Below are 19,766 nucleotides of genomic sequence, written 5' to 3'. Positions count from 1 at the left end.
TGTGAAAGTTAAATGTGGGAGGGGAATGGTTGAGTTACACTTTGGAGGGTCAGTGTGGCTTGTTGGTCTGAAGGGCCTGTTTCCACGCAGTAGGGAATCTATGATTCTATCTCAAATTATTTTAAAAGAGGGCAGATAGATTTTTTAAATATTGAGCAGTTGAGGGCTATGCGGATCAAGCATAAAAGAGGTGTTGAGGCCTGGGTTGGCCCAGCCATTATCTTATAGAATGGGGGAACAACTGAAGGCGATGAATCCACTACTCCTGCTCCGCTTCCTTGAGGCTTCATTTCATACTTTTTTGTCTCCAAAGAAGAGCTTGATATATTGTGTAAAGATCTCAGATGTTGTGAAGGAGTAAAAATGGGGTGCTTATGTATCGATTCAGATGGCATTGATTCAACAATCACAACTATGCAGTCATGAGTAGGAAGACAATTCCCTCCATGAATAAAGGAAATCTACTGCAGAGCTCACACAAAGGGAATCCTTCCCCTCAATAAACTCTCCCATCACATTACCCAACATATCAGCAAACGCAGGACGCAGTGCGCATGCTCTAGCCAACAAAGGGACCCCGGGTGATGTCAGCACCAGACCAATGAAAGGACGGTGGGCGGAACTGGAGGACCTGGCGGGAGGTTGGTCCAACCAATCAAAGTGAATGTAGGGCGGAACTAGACCACGTGATCACCTTCGCGTGCGGCGCAGAGTCACTGTAATGAATGCTCAGGAAGTTATGGAGCGAAAGGATGCGGTAAAAAGAAATAAACAGAGGAAAACGGGAGAAAAACTGTGTTGCTAAGAGCGGAGAGGTTTTACAAACATGTTGTGCACGTCGGAAAACACAAATTTGAACGTCCCAGTCCCGTGGTTGCAGTAAATGAGGAATGGCCTCGGCGCGGCTGCAGGCCTGAGTGCACGCCGCCATCTTTATTCGGGGCAACGCCTCACTGGACACGTGCGTGGCCGCCATCTTTGTAGCGGGGAAGATGCAGCCAAGCGCATGTGCAGCCTTTCTCTGGTACTGAGTCATTGGGCAGGATTTTCTCAGAGCACGTTCAAACTCAGAGAAATAGATGTTTATTTCTGGATTTGTTTCGTCATTCATTTAAATGATTTGGTATCGTAAATGAGTTTGCATATCATACAAAATTGGAGATATTGTGGATAGTGAAGAAGGTTACCTCAGATTACAATGAGATATTGATCAGATGGGGTTTAATTTAGATAAATGTGAGGTGTTGCATTTTGGAAAAGCAAATCAGGGCAGGACTTGTACACTGAATGGCAAGGCCCTGGAGATGCTTGTCGATCAAAGATACCTTGGATTGCAGGTTCATAGTCCTTGCACGTCAAGTTGCAGGTACATAGGATGATGAAGAAGGTGTTTGGTAAGTTTTCCTTCATTGGTTAGAGCATTGAGTATAGAATGTGGGAGGTCATATCGCTGTACAGGACATTCGTTAGGCCACTTTTGGAATAGTGTGTGCAGTTCTGGCCTGCCTCCTATCGGAAGGGTGCTGTGAAGCTTGAAAGGTTTCAAAAAATACTTTCAAGGATGTTGTTAGGGCTGGAGGATTTGAGCTGTAGTGTGAGGCAAAAAAGGCTGGGGCTGTTTTCCCTGGGGTGCCAGAGGCTGAGCAGTGATGTTATGGAGATTTATACAATCATGAGGGGCATGAATAGAGTAAATGAACAAAGGTGTTTTCCCTGGAGTAGGAGTGTTCAGAAGTAGAGGGCATTGCTTTAGGGTGAACGGGGGAAAATTTCAAAGTGACCAAAAGGGCAACTCTTTCGTGCAGTGGATGGAATGAGCTGCCAGAGGAAATGGTGGAGGCTAGTACAATTAAATTTTGTTAAAGGCATCTAAATAGACACATGATGTGATTAGGAATCTTTTACAGGGAAATGGGTCAAGTGCTGGCAAATGGGAATAGATTAGGTTTGGATACCTGGTTGGCTTTGATGAGTTAGACTGTCGGGTCTGTGTCGGTGCTATACATCTCTATGACTGTGGGATCATAACAACTTATACTGCTCTGTTTCATCTCTGGGCTCCCTCATGACCACTTTGTCAATATCTAGCTTCCTCAGTCTTGAACAATGGGTGTATATTTGGTCTGTTTAGTATTTTACGATTACTTTTACAGACATTTTTGTAAGTTATTATTATCTCTGCCGTTCAGCCCCTGACCATGTGCTGCTTTTTCATTTTTTTCTGGAAAATCTTTGACAGTCAAGAATTATTTTTTCCAATAAGCAAGTGTATTTTCCTTCCATTTCTGACTTTCAAATTCTACACCATTTTCATTACCTGTAATCCGTGTTGCACTCCCTGAAACATCAACTGTGTTTCTCCTTCCACAGATACCTGTGATTAATGCCAAAGCCCTGTTGCCTGGGGAGAGGGTGATGTTTGACTTTCTTGTACAGCTGCAGTTTGTTTGGTGAAGGTGTTCCCACAATGTGGTTGGGTAAGAGACATTACAGAGTATTCATTACAGCAACAGTGATGATTTGAAGATAATGTCCAAATCAAAAACAGTTTGTAGTTTTATTATCCTGCTTATAATTTCACAAAAATATTAGTGGGAATTTCAGACCTCAGGCCAGAGAAGGATGATATTAGGTCAGGTGACCAAAAGCATTGCCAAATAAGCAGGTTTTGAGGAATGTCTTAAAGGGGGAAAGCAGACCTGAGAGGTTTTGCCTGCGAATTTCAGACCTTGTTGCTTTGGCAACTGTAAAATCAGCCACAAAGGTGAAGTAATGAATTAACAGATCATTGGGAGTCTCGAAGAGAATTTTGTAGAGGTCTCAAAGGGTGTGTTTTGCAGCGAGCTCGGGATGATCACAACCAGGAATTGAATCCAGGGTGAGAATTTTAAATTGAGGGATGTGGGACTGATGCTGGCAGGTGAGACTAGATTGGGTTAGGATATCTGGTCGGCATGGATGGGTTGGATTGAAGGGTCTGTTTCCATGCTGTACATCTCTGTGGCTTTATGTTGTTGATTATGAATAGGTGCCTTTTGATGGATCAACAAGTTTTGGTACGAGGGAGTTCTTGGGTAGCAGAGATTTAGAATTTCTTGAGATTACAGGGAGGTTGAATGTGGTAAGCTGGCCAGGAGTGTGTTTGGATAATGAAGTCTGGAGAAAACACAAGGTGGATGAGAGTATATGAGCTGAGACAAGGGTAGACACAGCTAGAAATAGAGGTTTTGGAGTGGTACTGGGCTGTCACCCTCAACTCACCTCCGGGATTCAACTGGCTGTCAGGTTGTGAATCAGGGCGGTACCACAATAGGGAGCTGAGTGCCCTGGTGGAGCCTAAAATGAGTGTCACTCAGCTGGCTGTTGCTGAGCAGCTGCTGCTTGGTAGCTCTGTTGATGACATCTTCCATCACTTTACTGCTGATCGAGTGTGGACTGATAGATGGAAATTGGCTGGGTTGGATTGCCCTGTGTTTTTGTGTTGAACATGCCTGGGCCATGTTCCACATTGTCGGTAGCTGCCAGTGCTGGAGTGGTACTCGGCTTGGTGGGTGGCGAGTTCTGGAGCACAAACCATCAGTATTATTGCCAGAATATTGGCAGGGCCAGTAGCCTTTACACTACTTAACCATTTCCTGATGTTATTCAAACTGGCTTAAAACTCACATCTGTGATGTTTGAAACCACTGGAGAAGGCTGAGATGGATCATCCCGCTTTGCACTTCTGGCTGCAGATTCCTGCAAATGCTGTTGTCTTATCTGGTGCATGGGTGTGTGAGGTCCCTTCATCAGTAAGGGTGGGGATATCTGTGATGCTTCCACCAGTGAGTTGTTTAATTGTCCATCACCATTCACAACTAGGTGTGGCAGAACTCCAGAGGACACAGCTGCAGATGGGCGGCACGGTGGCACAGCGGTTAGCACTGCTGCCTCACAGCTGCCGAATCCCAGGTTCTATTCCCGCATTAGGCAACTGTCTGTGTGGAGTTTGCACATTCTCCCATGTCTGCGTGGGTGCTCCGGTTTCCTCCCACAGTTCACAAATGTGCGGGTTAGGTGAATTGGCCACTAAATTGCCGTAGTGTTAGACGTAGGGGAATAGTCTGGGTGGGTTGCTCTTTGGATGGTTTGTCTAAGTAATCTAATCTAAAAAAATCCTCTTAAATATCATTCCTAACCCCCTATGTACTCCTCAAAGATGTATCTTAAAGTTGTTCTCTTTAGTCAACGTTTCCAGCATTCATGAAGCACTTTAGGTGAATTGTCGTGTGAAAGGCTCCATACAATGCAGGAAGTTGTTGTTAATGTCTGACATTAGGAGAAACAGGAATTAACCCTTTCTGTTATACCTGATGAATAGCAGCAAAAGCAGGAAACACTGAGCATGCTCCAGCCCACAATGGGCCTCTGGTGATTGATCTCAGTGCAGGACCAATAAGATGATGGGGATGGTTCTGGAAGACGAGCCAGTGCAGGTTGATCCTCCAACCAATATGAGTGAATGAGGGGCGTGACTATACTCAACCACGTGATAAGCTTCACTGGCAGCACAGTGTTGTTGCGACCAAGCCATTGGAAATGTGTGAAGGTGCAGGGCACGGTTAAGGAAAGATCTATTGACCAGGAAGGGAAGGAAATTTTAATGGAATGGGCTGAGACGTTTTACAGAACTTAGTGCACATCGGAAAACACAAATTTGAAAATCCCAGGCCCGTGTTTGTGGCAAACCAGAAAATGGTGAAAGGCGTGAGTGATCACCACCATCCTTATTGGGGGCAGTGATCCACAGGACACGTGTGTGGCTGTCGACTTTGTGAGGGGCAAGCTGCAGGGGGACGCATGCGCAGCCTTCCCTGGCAGGCTGTGATAGGGCAGGATTTACACAGTGTCAGAGTCAGGATGTTTTCAATGTCAAAGGGTGTGATGCTAGAAAATCACAGCCGTTCAGGCAGCAGCCGATCAGTGGGAAGGAAGATGGGCATGTAGGACAGGTCAAGAGGACGGTGCTGAGTTGGAAGGCTGGATCTGGGATAAGGTGGGGGGAGTGGAAATGAGGAAACTAGTGAAATCCACATTGATCCCATGTGGTTGGAGGATCCGAACACAGAAGATGAGGCGTTCTTCCTCCAGGCATCAGATGCCTGGGATTTGGCGGTGGAGGTGGCCCAGGACCTGCATGTCCTTGGTGGAGCGGGAAGGGGAGTTAAAGTTTTGGGATACAGGGTGTTTGGCTTGTTTAGTGTTTTACTGTTCGTTAACAGACCTTTCGTAAGTTAATTTTCCTCTGCTGCCCAACCACTGGCAATGTGCTGCTCTCTAAATGGACTAAATTTTCCACAGTATCTTTGCCAGTGAATATTTTTTTTCAACAAGAGTGCATATTTCTTCCATTTCTGACCATTAAATTTTGCAACATTCTCACTTCCTGTAATGCATCCCTGTGTTTCTCTCTCCACAGACACCAGTGATTAATGCAAAAGCCCCATTGCCTGTGGAGAGGGTGATGTTTGACTTCCTTGTACAGCTGCAGTTCGTGTGGTGAAGGTGCTCCCACAATGTAGTTGGGGAAGAGCTGTTACAGATTGTTCACTGCGACAGTGAAGAGTTGACAATGTGTCTGCAAATCAACAACAGTTTGTATTTTTATCATTTTTATAATTTCACCGAAGTTGAGAATTTCTGACATAAGGCCACAGATGGGGATATTAGGTCAGGTGATCAAAAGTATTGCCAAATAAGCAGGTTTTCAGGAATACTTTAAAAGAGGAAAGCAGGTCTGAGAGGGTCAGTGTGCGAATTCCAGATTGTGTTGCCTTGACCATGTCGAAACAGCCAGACCGGTGAAGCAACGAATAAATGCATCTTTGGGAGTCTGAAAGAAAATGAGTTGTCGAGGTCTCACAGGTTGTGTGGTGCAGGGAGACAGGGATGTTCACAGCCAGGAATTACATCAAGGGAGAGAATTTTAAATTGTTGCTTGTAAATAGGAGCCTTTTGATGAATCAGCAAGTTTTGGTCCAAGTGAACACTTGGGCAGTAGATTTATAGATATTCTTGAGATTATATGTAAGTTGAATGTGGGAGGCTGGCCAGGACTGTGTTTGGATAACGAAGTCTAGAGATAACACAAGGATGGATGAGTATTTCAGTAAATGAGCTGAGACTAGGGTGGAGTTGGGTGATGTCACTGATGTAGAAATAGCAGTTTTGGAGTCTGGCTCCTCCTCATCACTCCCCCTCACCAATTCACAAATTATGTTCCTTGTTCTGTCTGTCTGTTCTGGTTATGTCCTTCTCTCCAATTCTGCTAAGAACTAATATTTGACATCAAGGTTGTTGGAAAATCCTGCTCCATCTCCACTCTCCCTTTCCTTTCTGAATTCTTCATATGTGGTGTCCATCCAGGATCTATCTTTGTCCCCTCCTGTATCTTACCTACATACTGCCAGGATGTGACATCGTATTGGTTTCACATTTAAACTGACAATGCCCAGCTCTCTCTCCCTATCATCCCTCTCCATTGCTCCACTGTTACGCATTCATCAAACTGCTCACCAAACGCCTACAACTTGATTGGCTGCAATTTCCTCCAATGAAACACTGCAATGATTAAATCCATTGCCTTCAGTTGCTATTACAAATTTCTTTCCCTTACTGCTGGGCCCCTCCCTCTCACTGGGAAATGCCTAAGGCAGAACTGCACTCTTCACAATATTGCTCTCATATTCTGACCCCAAGGTGATCTTCTCATCAGACGTCTACACAATCGCAAACACCAGGAATTCCAATCACTAAAATGTTGCTTTTCTCCACCTCACCCCAGTTCCATTGCTACTGAAACCCCTTACTGTGTTGCATTAAAGTTTGCAAATCTAAAACAGAACCCTTGATTCTGCAACTGACCCAGAGTCTGGTTCTAGGTTCCCTCATGATGGGACACATCCTCTCAGTATATACCCTGTCATACTCCTTAATAAGCCTAAATGTTTCAATAAGATCCCCTCTCATTCTCCCCAAATCCAATGAGTCGAGTCCAAACTTCTTCAGCCTTTTCTTAAAAGATCGTCCCTGCAAACCAGGGATCATCCCACTCAATCTTCTGTGAATGCTTCAGATGAAGTGATGTATTTCCTTAAATAAAGGGACGAAACCTTCTCTCATTACTCCAGATGTGGTTCACTTGCACTATATAAAGTGGCTCTCAGATATATACTCCAAACTCTTATACTGCAAATCCCCTGAAATCAGGAACAATATTCCATTCCCCTTCCTGATGACCTGTTGTAACTGTGTGCTAGCCTTCTTTGTTTCCTGCACAGTTACCCACTGGTCCCTTTTGTGTTGCAGGTTTCTACAGTTTCCACCATTTAAATACTCCTCTGTTCTTTTATTACCTCCTCCAAAATGAACAACTTCACATTATCCCAAGTTATGCTCCATTTACCAACTTATCCACTTCTCCAACGAATCCCTCTCTGGGCGGCACGGTGGCACAGTGGTTAGCACTGCTGCCACACAGCACCAGAGACCCGGGTTCAATTCCCGACTCAGGTGACTGACTGTGTGGAGTTTGCACATTCTCCCCGTGTCTGCGTGGGTTTCCTCCGGGTGCTCCGGTTTCCTCCCACAGTCCAAAGATGTGCGGGTCAGGTGAATTGGCCATGCTAAATTGCCCGTTGCGTTAGGTTAAAGGGGTAAATGTAGGGGTATGGGCGGTTGCGCTTCGGCGGGGCGGTGTGGACTTGTTGGGCCGTAGGGCCTGTTTCCACACTGTAAGTAATCTAATCTAATCTAATCTATAATCCTTTTGGAAGTTTACTGTTCTGCATTTTCTAGGAGAATCCCCCCTCATTCTTCTAAATCTTTCCAGGGAGCACTGGGCAGTGGGAAGCATGCTGAGTTGCTGTCTTTTCTGAGAGACTCTTTGGAGTGACTGGGAGGATCTTGCTGCCCATTGGTTAGAATGGAGACTACTTGCCCATCAAGCTGCATGAACCTTTCACTCCCCATGTCTTATTGATGAGGCACAGCGGCAACACGGAAGGAAAGAAAAGGAAGCAAATCCTACTCTCCGCATCTCACTGACTCTTGGAACATTCTGTCCCATGTGTCAAAGATCTGCCCTGTTCAGTCACATGAAGTCCCAAGGTGGAAACTCATAGAAACCCACATAGATTTCCACCTGAACTGACTGCTGACCTCCACAAGGAGTAATGTGTACAGTCATCCTGGGCCAGGAGGAGGGGATGGTGTGAGTTACTAACCTGACCTGACAGTGACAGATTTTATAAACTTGTAATACAGGATACTACAGGTGGATATTCAGATGGGAATCTCAGTAATTGTAACGCCAAACTCTGATTGAATTACTCCATTCATCAGGACCTGGATATTTGCACTGTGTGTGAGTATTTTGTTCCTGCTCAATTCCATTTTCTGCATAAAAATTCTCCTTTAAATCAAACCACCCTGTCAATAGATCTCCCCGAAATCTTCAATATGTGTCCAGTAATCCTTTTATGATGAGTTAATGAGTATAAGGTTTAACATCCTAATGTATATGTTTTGTAAGCACTTGTCTCTCAGCTCCCTTCAATTTCCTTTGCTACAAGGAGAACAATCTCAGTTTCCCCAAATCCCAGATTCCCCAATGTCTGATTGTTGTCTATAAGGCACACATCAGGATTGTGTTGGAACATTCCCCACTTGCCTGCACCAGTGCAGCTCCCAGCAATGTTAAAGAAAGTGAACATCCTCCAAGAAAAAGCACTCTGCCTGAGTGAAGTCCCATCCACCACATTCAGCATTCCCTCTCTCTACCCCCGAGGTACAGTGGCATCACTGCGCAAAAGGTATAGTCAGTATTGTCCTACCAGACCATCGGGCTGCTCTCTCGTTAGGGAGAGATGTCTGGTGGTGGTTTAACCTGAAGGTTACCACAGCCCAGGCAAGGGGAGAGGTTGAGAACAAGAGTCCATCTATTATAGATGGATATTCTTGATATGTATTAACAACACCCATGTCCCTGCAACTAAAATCCCCCACTCCTTGAACCATCCTGGTAACTCTCCTGTGCCCCCTCTCAGGGACCCTGCTATCCTTCCCAATGTGTGGGCGACCTCTGGTTTACACAGACCCAGCTGCTCTGTGTTTCTGCGGGTGATGTCGTCATCGAGCAACAGTTGCACTAAACCTCACTGTCTGTGAGGGTGGGAGACACAGAAATCCCGAAAACATTTGAGATGTATTTAGTGTGCACTTGCGATGCCATGATACATGACACTTTTCCACAAGTAATGGAAAATAGATGAGGATAGTTCGGTGGTAGTTTTTTTTCTCACAGACCCGATGAACCACGAGACCTTTTTCTGTTCTGTAGACCGCTGAGATGTTTATTATAGGAATATGACAGGCTCCATTGGACATCAGGTCAGAAAAGGTGATACGAGAATAGATGACACGTGATTGGTAAATGTTTTTGGGAGGAAAGTGAGACGCAGAGGTTTAAGAGGAAATTCAGAAGCTCAGCACAGGAATTGGAAAGGGCCATCATCAAGTGAGAAATAAACATTGGGCATCCTGAAAGCTGGAAATAAAGAAAGGCGCATATAGCAGAGCTTTGAGAGACTGGAGGGGATTAGACATGGGGAGGATAATGAAACTGGAGGAGATGCAAATTGGAAAGGATTGTGAGGATGGAGGATATTACAGAGATAGAGACATTTGTGATAGAGATTTTTGGATTTTGAGGCTGGAGAGGAATTATAGAGATGAGAAGGATTTGTAAGGCTGGATGAGGTGGCACTGTTAGGGAGAGTTCCAAGCATAGAGGAATTTACAGAGGTAATGAGTCATAAAGTTATACAGCATCGACACAGACCCTGTGGTCCAACCGGTCCGTGTCGACCATAAATTCGAACTGAACTAATCGCATCTGCCTCCACTTGGTTCAAGTCCATCCTAGCATTCCCTATTGATATATGGGTCCAAATGTTTTTTTCCTATTAGAATCCCATTCCCCTACCCTTTTGCTCTACATTTACTCCTGACTAATTCACTCAACTCAATCATTCCTGAACACTATGGGCAATTGAGCGCAGCCAGTTCACCTACCCTGTACATCTGTGGATTGTGGAAGGAAACGGGAGCACCTGGAGGAACCCACGCTGACATGGGGAGGAATATGCAAACTCCATATGGACAGTGACCCAATACAGGAATTAAGCCTGTGTCCCTGGCGCTGAGAGGTAGCAGTGCTAACCGTTGAGCCACTGTGCCACCCTGAAATTGTAAGTGTATTCACAGCTGCCATGTCCTCTGCAAGTTTATTCCACATGTGAACCACTCTCTGTGCAAAAGCAAAAAATAAAATCCGGAACTTCTTTTTAAAGCCTTCCTTTTCTTACGTTAAAAAGTATGTCCCCAATCTTGAATCGCGCCCCCTCCTGGAAAGGGCACCCTGCTGTTCACATTACTGAAACTCTTTAGGATTTTATAAACCTCTAATAAGGTCACCCCTCAGCCTCTTGTGCTCCAGTGAAAAAGGACCCAGCCTATCCAGACTCTGCTTATAATTCAATCCCTCCGTTCCCATCACCATCCTGGTAAATCTCTTCTGAACCTGCTCCGATTTAATAATATCCTTCCTATAACAGCACAACCAGAACTGGGCACAGTATTCCAAAAGAGGCCTCACAACACCCTGTACAACCTCAACATAACGTCCCAGCTCCGAGGTTCAAAGATCTGAGCAATTAAGGAAAATGTGCTAAACCCCTTCTCAACCACCCTGTCTGCATGTGATACATACTACAAAGACCTGAACCCCTCGGTCTCTTTGTTCCATATCACTATCCGAGGCCCAACTTTTAATCAGTGTAAGTCCTGCCCTCGTTTGTTTTACCAAGATGTAATATTTTGCATTCATTCCAATCCAAAAAAATCACAAACATCCTTCGAGTATAAAGGCAAGAATAGTATACTTAAGAGTAAAATCAGTAAGGCAAAAAAGGGGACAGGACTCCGCTTTGGCGAATAGGATAAGGAATAGGGAAAGGGTTTTTAGAAATACATTAAGAGCAAATGGGTCACTAGAGAGAGAATAGGCCACCTCAAAGATCAACAAGGCAGCCTATGTGTGGAGACGTAGGAGATGGTGTTGTTGGGGGGGATACTAAACAAGAGGCATCAGTGTTTACTGTGGAGAAGGACAGATTTGTGGGGGTTGTCATGATTAGAGATCATGAGGGTGATGAGATGGGAGGAGATTGGAGGATATTACAGAGATTGAGATGTTTGTGATACCAGAGATAGTGATGGTCCTGAGTCTAGGGAGGATTTCTAGAGATAAGGAAGGGTTTAGTCTGGATGAGGTGAAAGTGATCTGGGAGTTGTGAGGACCGAGGAATTCACAGTGATAGCGAGAGTTAGTCATAATGTTATACAGCAAAGTAACAGACTCTGTGGTTAAACCAGTCCGTGCCGACCATAATTCCCAACTAATCTAATCACACCTGTCTCTGCTTGGTCCACATTTATCCAAATGTTTCCTATTTATGTACTTGTCTAAATGTATTTTAAACATTCTAATTGTATTCACAACTGCCTCTTTTTCTGGGAGTTCACTTCACACATGTAAAAGAAGAAACAAATCCCCAATTTATTTTTTAAACCTGTCTCATCTATTTTCAAATTGTATGCACCCAGGTCTTGAATCCCCCTACCCCCGGCCATTCACCTTATCTACACGCTTCATAGTTTTATAAACCTCTAATGTCATTCGTCAACCTCCAAGCCTATCCAGCTTCTCCTTGTGACACAATCCCTCCATTCATGGCAACATCCCGGTTAGTCTCTTCCGAATCTGCTCCAATTTAATAATATACTTCCTATAACAGCACAACCAGAACTGAGCACAGTATTCCATCAGAGGCCTCCCCAACATCCTGTACAGCCTCAACCTAAATTCCCAACCCCTGTACTCAGAAGTCAGAGCAATGAAGGTAAAGGTGCTAACCACCTTCTTTACCACCCTGTCTACATGTGACACAGACTAAGAAGACCTGAACCCCTCGGTCTCTTTGTTCCATATCACGACTCAAAGCCTTACTTTTAATTAATGTAAGTCCTGCCCTCATTTGTTTTATCAAGATGTAATATTTTGCATCAGTATTTACTGTGGAGAAGGACACCGGAAATGTAGAATGTGGGGAAATAAATGGTGACATCTTGAAAAATGTCCATACTACAGAGTACTGGATGTCTTGAAACGCATAAAGGTGGACCTATCCCCAGGCTTTGATCAGGTGTACCCTAAAATTCTGTAGGAAGCGTGGGAAGTGATTTCTGGGCTTCTTGCTGAGATTTTTGTATCATTGATAGTTACAGCTGAGGTGCTAGAAGACTGCGGGTTGGTTAATGTGGCGCTACTATTTAACGGAGGCGGTTTGGACAAGCCTGGGAACTACAGACGCTGTGCTAGACTAGGTGTTGGAGGGAGCCCTGAGCGACAGGATTTGCGTGTATTTGGAAAAGCACGGACTGATTAGGGATAGTCAGCATAACGTTCTGCATGGGAAATCATGTGTCACGTACTTGATCTGGTTTTTAAGAAGTAACAAACAGGATTGATGAGAGCAGAGCAGTAGATGTGATCTATATGGACTTCAGTAAGGCGTTCGACAAGATTTCCCATGGGAGACTGGTTAGCAAGGTTAGATCTCACGGAAGTAGCCATTTGGATATAGAACTGTCTCAAAGGCAGAAGACAGAGGGTGGTAGTAATGGATGATTATTTTTCAGACTGGAGGCCTGTGACTAGTGGAGTGCCACAAGGATCGGTGCTGGGTCCACTCATCATTTATATAAATGAATTGGATGTGAACACGGAGGTATAATTAGTAAGTTTGTAGATGGCACCAAAATTGGAGGTGTAGTGGACAGTGAAGAATGTTACCTCAGATTTCAATGGGATTTTGATCAGATGGGCAAATAGGCTTAGGAGTGGCAGATGGAGTTCAATTCAGATAAGTGCGAGGTGCTGCATTTTGGAAAAGCAAAGCTTAGCAGGACTGATACACATCATGGTCAGGTCCTGGGGAGTGTTGCTGAACAAAGAGACCTTGCTGTGCAGGTTCATAGCTCCTTGAAAGTAGAGGCGCAGGTAGATAAGATAGTGAAGGCGTTTGGTATGATTTCCTTCATTGGTCAGGGTATTGAGTAAGAGAATTGCAGCTGTTCAGGACATTGGTTTGGCCACTCTTACAATATTGTGCGCAATTCTGTTCTCCACCTATCAGAAGGATGATGTGTAACTTGAAAGGTTCACAAAAGATTTATAGGGATATTGCCAGGGTTGGAGGGTTTGAGATATAGGGAGAGGCTGTATAGGCTGGGGCTGTTTTCCCTGGAGTGTCAGAGGCTGAGGCGTGATCTCAGAGATTTATAAAATCATGAGCATGGATTGGATAGATAGACAAGGTATTTTCACTGGAATGGGGGAGTCTAGAACTAGAGGGCATCGATTTAGCACGCGAGGGGAAAGATATAAAAGGGACCTAAGTGGCAACTTTTTCATGCAACGGTGGTGCGTTTATGGAATGAGCTGCCAAAGGGAGTTGTGAAGGCTGCTACAATTGCAACATTTATTGGGCATCTGGATGGGTATATGAATAGCAAGGGTTTACAGGGATATCGACCAAGTACTGGCAAATGGGATGAGATTAGTTTCTGATATCTGGTCGGCATCGACGAGTTTGACTGAAGGGTCTGTTTCCGTGCTGTATGTCTGTGACCCACAGCCGGGAATCAGCTCAGTGGGTTTCAGTCTCTTAAAAGGTAAATCTTACTCTGTTTTTCTTTTTAAAATCCGCAACATTCAGTAGGGTGAGTGTTTACTAGTTTAAATGCCTCTGTTATGATCTTTTTGTTGATTGTTTTAAACATAAAATACAGGTACTAATGTATTCAACAGTAGTCTTTTGTAAAGCTGTAAGACTCTGCCTTTTTCTGGGTCTACAGATTAAGGTGCAGAGATGGCCATTCGTACAGTGATGTGCACTTCCTGGAGGAGAGTAGGGAGAGTGTGAATGATCCTGATGATAGCCTGCAGGAAGTGAAGCAATACCTCTTGGATCACATGCATCTGATGGAGCGGTGCTTAATGGTAATGAAGAATTTACAAGAGTCAGGGTGTGTGATAGGTGGCAGTTTCAGGCCTGAAAACTGCAGATACGGTCAGGTAGATGGGTTACCTCTTGGAAAGGTAGGAGAGAGAGATAAGTAGAGCAGGAGTCTCCTGTGGCTATCCCCATCTGAAACAAATATACTATTTTGGAAAATGTAGGTGTTCATAGACTCTCAGGGGAATGTTGCACTGACAGCCAAGTTACTGCTACTGAGACTGGCTCTACTATAATGAGAGGTATATCAGATACCAAACGCTCAATGATGATAAGGGCACAGACTGCTGATTCTGCAGCTGACAGTAGACATCAGAATGGGGTGGTACCTCCCTGGTGCCAGTGTCAAGGATGTTTCGGACAGGTAACGGAATATTCTCAAAGGGAAGAATGACCAGTGGGAGGTCATTGTACATTGGTACCAATGACATAGGAAGGGGAAAAGATGAAGTCCTGATGAGAGAATATAGCAAATTAGCCTGGAATATTAAAAAAAAAGTAAGTCCTCGGTCATAATATCTATATTACACCCGATGCTACATGCTAATGAGAGTAGGAAGAGCAGGATGGAGGAGATGAATGATTGGCTAAGGAGCTGGTGGAGGGCAGAAGGATTCACATCTTTTGATCGTTGTGATCTCCTCTGGAGTAGAGTTGACCTGCATAAGAAGGATGGATTGTACCTGAATTGGAAAGTGTCTAATATCCAGGCAGGGAGATTTGCTAGTGTTACTCAGGAGGCATTAATCCAGTGAGGGTGTGGGGGTAAATCCAAAGAGATAGTGAGAAAAGAGGTATGTCTGAGGCGGGTACAGTTCAGAAGTCAAACAGTTAAGGCAGGCAAGGGCAAGGCACAGAACCAGGTAGAACTGACAAGTTACATTGCATTTATTTCAATGCAAGAGGCCTGACAGGGAAGGCAGATGGGCTCAGGGAATGGCTTTGACCATGGGACTATGATATCATAAGTATGACAGAATCGTTGCTCAGGGATGAGTAGGACTAGCAGCTTAATGTTCCAGGGTATCGATGCAAGAGGAAGTATAGAAAGGGGGACATGAGAGGAGGCGGAGTGGCCTTTTTGTTTAGGAATTGCATTACAGTTGTGCTTAGGGACGATATTCCTGGGAGTACGTCCAGTGAAGTTATTTTGGTGGAACTGGGAAATAAGAAAGGGATGATCACCTTGTTGTTATTATCTGCGTGGGTTTCGTCTGTTTGCTCTGGTTTCCTCCCACTATCTAAAGATATGCAGGTTGTGTGGATATTCCAGGCTGAATTGCCCATAATTTTCAGGGATGTGCACGCTAGGTGGATTAGCCATGAGAAATGCAGCATTACAGTGGTAAGGTAGGAGTCTCTGAGGGTCAATGTGGTTGTGATGGGCTGAATGGTCTACTTCCACGCTGTCAGTATTCTCTGATAATTCTACTAGTTTTAAAATAGTTACAGAAAATAATAGACCAGATCTAAACGGTGTTCGAAATTGGACAAAGGCGAATTTTGACAGTATAAGGCGAGAACTTTCAATATTCCTTTGCTATTCCCAGGGAAAGGGACGGCTGGAAAGTGGGAACATAAGAACATAAGGAAGAGGAGCAGGAGTAGGCTACCTGGCCCCTCAAGCCTGCTCTGTCATTCAATAAGGCCATGGCTGATCTTTTCATGGCCTCAGGTCCACATTCCTGATCTCTCACCATAATCGTTAATTCCTTTCCTGTTCACGAATCTACCTTTTGACCTAAAGATAGTCAAGTCGATAATCTAAACTGCTGCACTCAGCAGCAAATTCCACATGTTCACAGATTTAGCTGAAGAAGTCCATCCTGAACTCAGTCCTAAATCTGATACCCTCTTATTTTGATGCTCTGCTCCCTTGTTTGACCCACCCCCAGTGGAAATCACCTCCCTGCTTCTATCTTATCTACTCCGTTCATAATTTTATTTTTTTTCCTATCCAACCTCCCATACTTCGAAATTCCAAAGAGCATACTACCAGTTTCCTCAATCTCTCTGCATACGCCAACCCTCTGAAATCCTGACTGAAACTAGTGACTCTCCTCTGTACTCCCTCCAGTGCCAGTACATCCTTGCTAATGTAAGGGGACCAAACCTGTACACAGTACTCCAGGTGTGGCCTCCCCAGCACTCTGTATAGCTGCAGCATAACCATCCCTCTAGCAATGAAGGACAATATTCCCTTCTCTGCCTTATTTACCTGTTGTACTTGCAAACCATCTTCCTGTAATTCATGCACAAGGACACCCAGCTCCCTCTGTACAGCAGCATGCTACAAGTTTTCACCATTTCACCATTTTATCATCAGTTTGCTGTTAGTCTGACCAAAATGGATGACTTCACATTTCCCAACATTGTCCTCCATCTGCCAGATCCTTACCCACTCACTTAACTTCTCTGTATCCCTGTGCAGACTTGCAGGGGCCTCTGCAGACATTGCTCTACCACTCATCTTAGTGAGGTCTACCTTTCATGAATCGATGCTGTGTCTGCTCAATGAGATCATTTCTATCCACATAGCTCACTGTTTCTTCCTTAAGAGATCGGGCATTTTCCCCACCAAAGAAGTTATGCTAACAGGTCCATTTTAAAATATTCGCAACACATTTGTAGCTTGCCAATCTGTCAGAACTGTCCCAGAGTCCAGCAAAGTTTAATGAATTATCATGAGTGCATTTGCTATTTACCCTCTGCCATCTGTTAACTTCCCCTGGGATGCATTCCATCACAGCCAGGCGACCCATCTATCTTTAGGCTGTTATCTTTCCCAACACTACCTCTTTACGGAGAATGATTGCTTCTCTGTCCTCATCTGCCATTGCGTCCATAGGCCTGCGACAACGAGAGTACACAAACAGTATGATCCTGTTAAGGTCTTAACAGGTAGTGTAGGGAATGCTGCCTGTCGAGAGAAATTGAGGGTCTCGTCAAGAAAATGAAGGAGGGATATGGCAGGTTCAGACATCTGTGTTTGTGTAAATTCCTGGAGGAGTATAGGGGCAGTAGGAGTATACTCGAGGGAAAACAGGAGAGCAAAAACGGGACATGAGAGAGCTTTGGGAAATAGGTTCCCGGAGAATCCAGAGATTCCAGAAATACACAAAGGATAAACGAGTAACCAGGCAGAGAACAGGGACCCTCAAAGATCAAGGAAAAGCTCCTGTTTGTCCTAGATAAGTATATACCTGTCAGGCGGGAGCTATGGTTTACAAAGGAAATGGAACCTCTCTTCAAAAGGAAGAAGGCGGCTTATGTGAGGATGAGATGTGAAGGCTCAGTTAGAGCACTCGAGGGTTACAAGGTAGCCAGGAAAGTCCTAAAGAAAGAGTTAAGAAGTGCCAGGAGGAGACATGAGAAATTGTTGGCGGATAGGATCAGGGTAAACCCTAAGGCTTTCTATAGGTATTTAAGGAATAAAAGAATGATGAATAAGATTAGGGCCAACCAAGGATAGTAGTGGGACATTGTGTGTGGAGTCAGAGGAGATAGGGGAAGCACTAAATGAATATTTTTCAACATTATTCACTTTAGAAAACGACAATGTTGTTGAGAGTACTGAGATACAGGCTACTAGACTAGGTGGGATTGAGGTTCATAAGGAAGAGGTATTAGAAATCTTGCAGAGTTTGAATATAGATAAAACCCATCCGGCCCAGTGGACTTATCCTAAGATCCTCTGGGAAGCCAGGGAGGAGATTGCCGAGCCTTTGGCATTGATCTTTAAATCATCATTGTCTACAGGAATAGTGCCAGAAGACTGGAGGATAGCAAATGTGGTTCCCCTGCTCAAGAAGGGGAGTAGAGACAACCCTGGTAATTCTAGACCAGTGAGCCTTATTCAGTTGTTGGTAAAGTGTTGGAAAACGTTATAAGAGATAAGATCCAGAAAAGAATAATTTGATTAGGGATAGTCAGCACCGTTTTGTGAAGGGTCGATCGTGCCTCACAAACCTTATTGAGTTCTTTTAGAAGGTGACCAAACAGATAGATGAGAGTAAACCAGTTGATGTGGTGTATGTGGATTTCAGCAAGACGTTCGATAAGGTTCCCCACAGCAGACTATTGTATAAAATGCGGAAGGATGGGATTGTGGGAGATAAATCAGTTTGGATCAGTAATTGGCTTGCTGAAAGCTGACAGTGGTGATTGATGGGGAATGTTCATCCTGGAGTCTAGTTACCAGTGGTGTACCGCAAGGGTCGGTGTTGAGTCCACTGCTGTTCATCATTTTCATAAACTACCTGGATAAGGGCGTAGAAGGGTGGGTTAGTAAATTTGCAGACAACACTATGGTCGGTGGAGTTGTGGATAGTGACGAAGAATGTTATACGTTACAGAGAGACTTAGATAAACTGCAGAACTGGGCTGAGAGGTGGCAAATGGAGTTTAATGCGGACAAGTGTGAGGTGATTCACTTTGGTCGTAGTAACTGGAATGCAAAGTACTGGGCTAATGGTAAGATTCTTGGTATTGGATGAGCAGAGAGATCTCAGTGTCCAGGTACACAGATCCTTGAAAGTTGCCACCCAGGTTGACAGGGTTGTTTGGAAGGCATACAGTATTTTAGCTTTTCTTAATAGAGGGATCGAGTTCCGGAACCATGAGGTTATGCTACAGCTGTACAAAACTCTAGTGAGGCTGCATTTGGAGTATTGTGTACAGTTCTGTTCCCCACATGAGAAGGAGAATGTGGAAGCTTTGAAAGGGTGCAGAGGAGATTTACTAGGATGTTGCCTGGTATGGAGGGAAGGTCTTACGAGGAAAGGCTGAGGGACTTGAGGCTGTTTTCGTTTGAGAGAAGAAGGTTGATATGTGACTTAATAGAGACATACAAGATAACCAGAGGGTTAGGTAGGGTAGACAGGGAGAGCCTTTTCCAAAAATGGTGATGGCGAGCCCGAGGAGGCATTGCTTTAAATTGAGGGGTGAGAGATATAGGACAGATGTCAGAGGTAATTTCTTTACTCCGAGTCGTAAGGGTATGGAATGCTGTGCCTGCAACGGTAGTAGATTCACCAACTGTAAGTACATTTAAGTCGTTAATGGACAAGCATATGGAAGTACATGGAATAGTGTAGGTTAAATGGGCTTCAGATTGGTATGACAACATCGAGGGCCGAAGAGCCTGTACTGTGCTTTAATGTTCTATGTTCTATGAGCAATATGCTGTAAGGATCGTTGCTGGGTCCACTGCTTTTCATCATTTATGTAAATGTTTTCCATGTGAATATAGGAGGTATGGTCAGTGACTTTACATAGATACCAAAATTGGAGATGCAGTGGACAGGGAAGAAGGTTACCTCAGATTACAATGGGACTTCAAACAAATGGGCTGAGGAGTGGCAGATGGAGTTTAATTCAGAAAAATGTGAGGTGCTCCATTTTGGAAAATCAAATCAGGGCAGGACTTATACCTTAATGGGAAGCTCCTGGGGAGCGTTGCTGAACAAAGAGATCTTGGAGTGCAGGTTCATAGTTCCTTGAAAGTGGAATCATAGATAGGCAGGGTAGTGAAGAAGGTGTTTAGTATTCTTGCCTTTACTGGTTAGTGGATTGAGTACAGGAGTT

General features: G+C 44.4%; 1 long non-coding RNA gene across 2 annotated transcripts in view; it reads left to right on the top strand.

The window, feature by feature from the left end:
• The first annotated feature begins 696 nt into the window (after nucleotides 1-696).
• The window catches only part of LOC148136830 (uncharacterized), a 35,170-nt gene continuing 16,100 nt past the window's right edge, over nucleotides 697-19,766 (top strand). The window contains exons 1-2 of one of the 2 annotated variants that reach the window (XR_015754444.1): nucleotides 697-757; nucleotides 8,305-8,404. This is a non-coding gene — a long non-coding RNA (uncharacterized LOC148136830). Of the gene's footprint in view, nucleotides 758-5,463; nucleotides 5,634-8,304; nucleotides 8,405-19,766 lie in introns of those variants that run through there. The other variant, XR_015754445.1, reaches the window with a different exon arrangement.

This window comes from Chiloscyllium plagiosum, unplaced genomic scaffold (assembly GCF_037043375.1).
Source record: "Chiloscyllium plagiosum isolate Xiang-an unplaced genomic scaffold, Cpla_swu_hap1 HiC_scaffold_45, whole genome shotgun sequence".
NCBI classification, from domain to species: Eukaryota; Metazoa; Chordata; class Chondrichthyes; order Orectolobiformes; family Hemiscylliidae; genus Chiloscyllium; species Chiloscyllium plagiosum.
The sequence above is the reverse complement of the archived record's forward strand: the minus strand, read 5'-3'. Positions and strand labels throughout refer to the sequence as shown.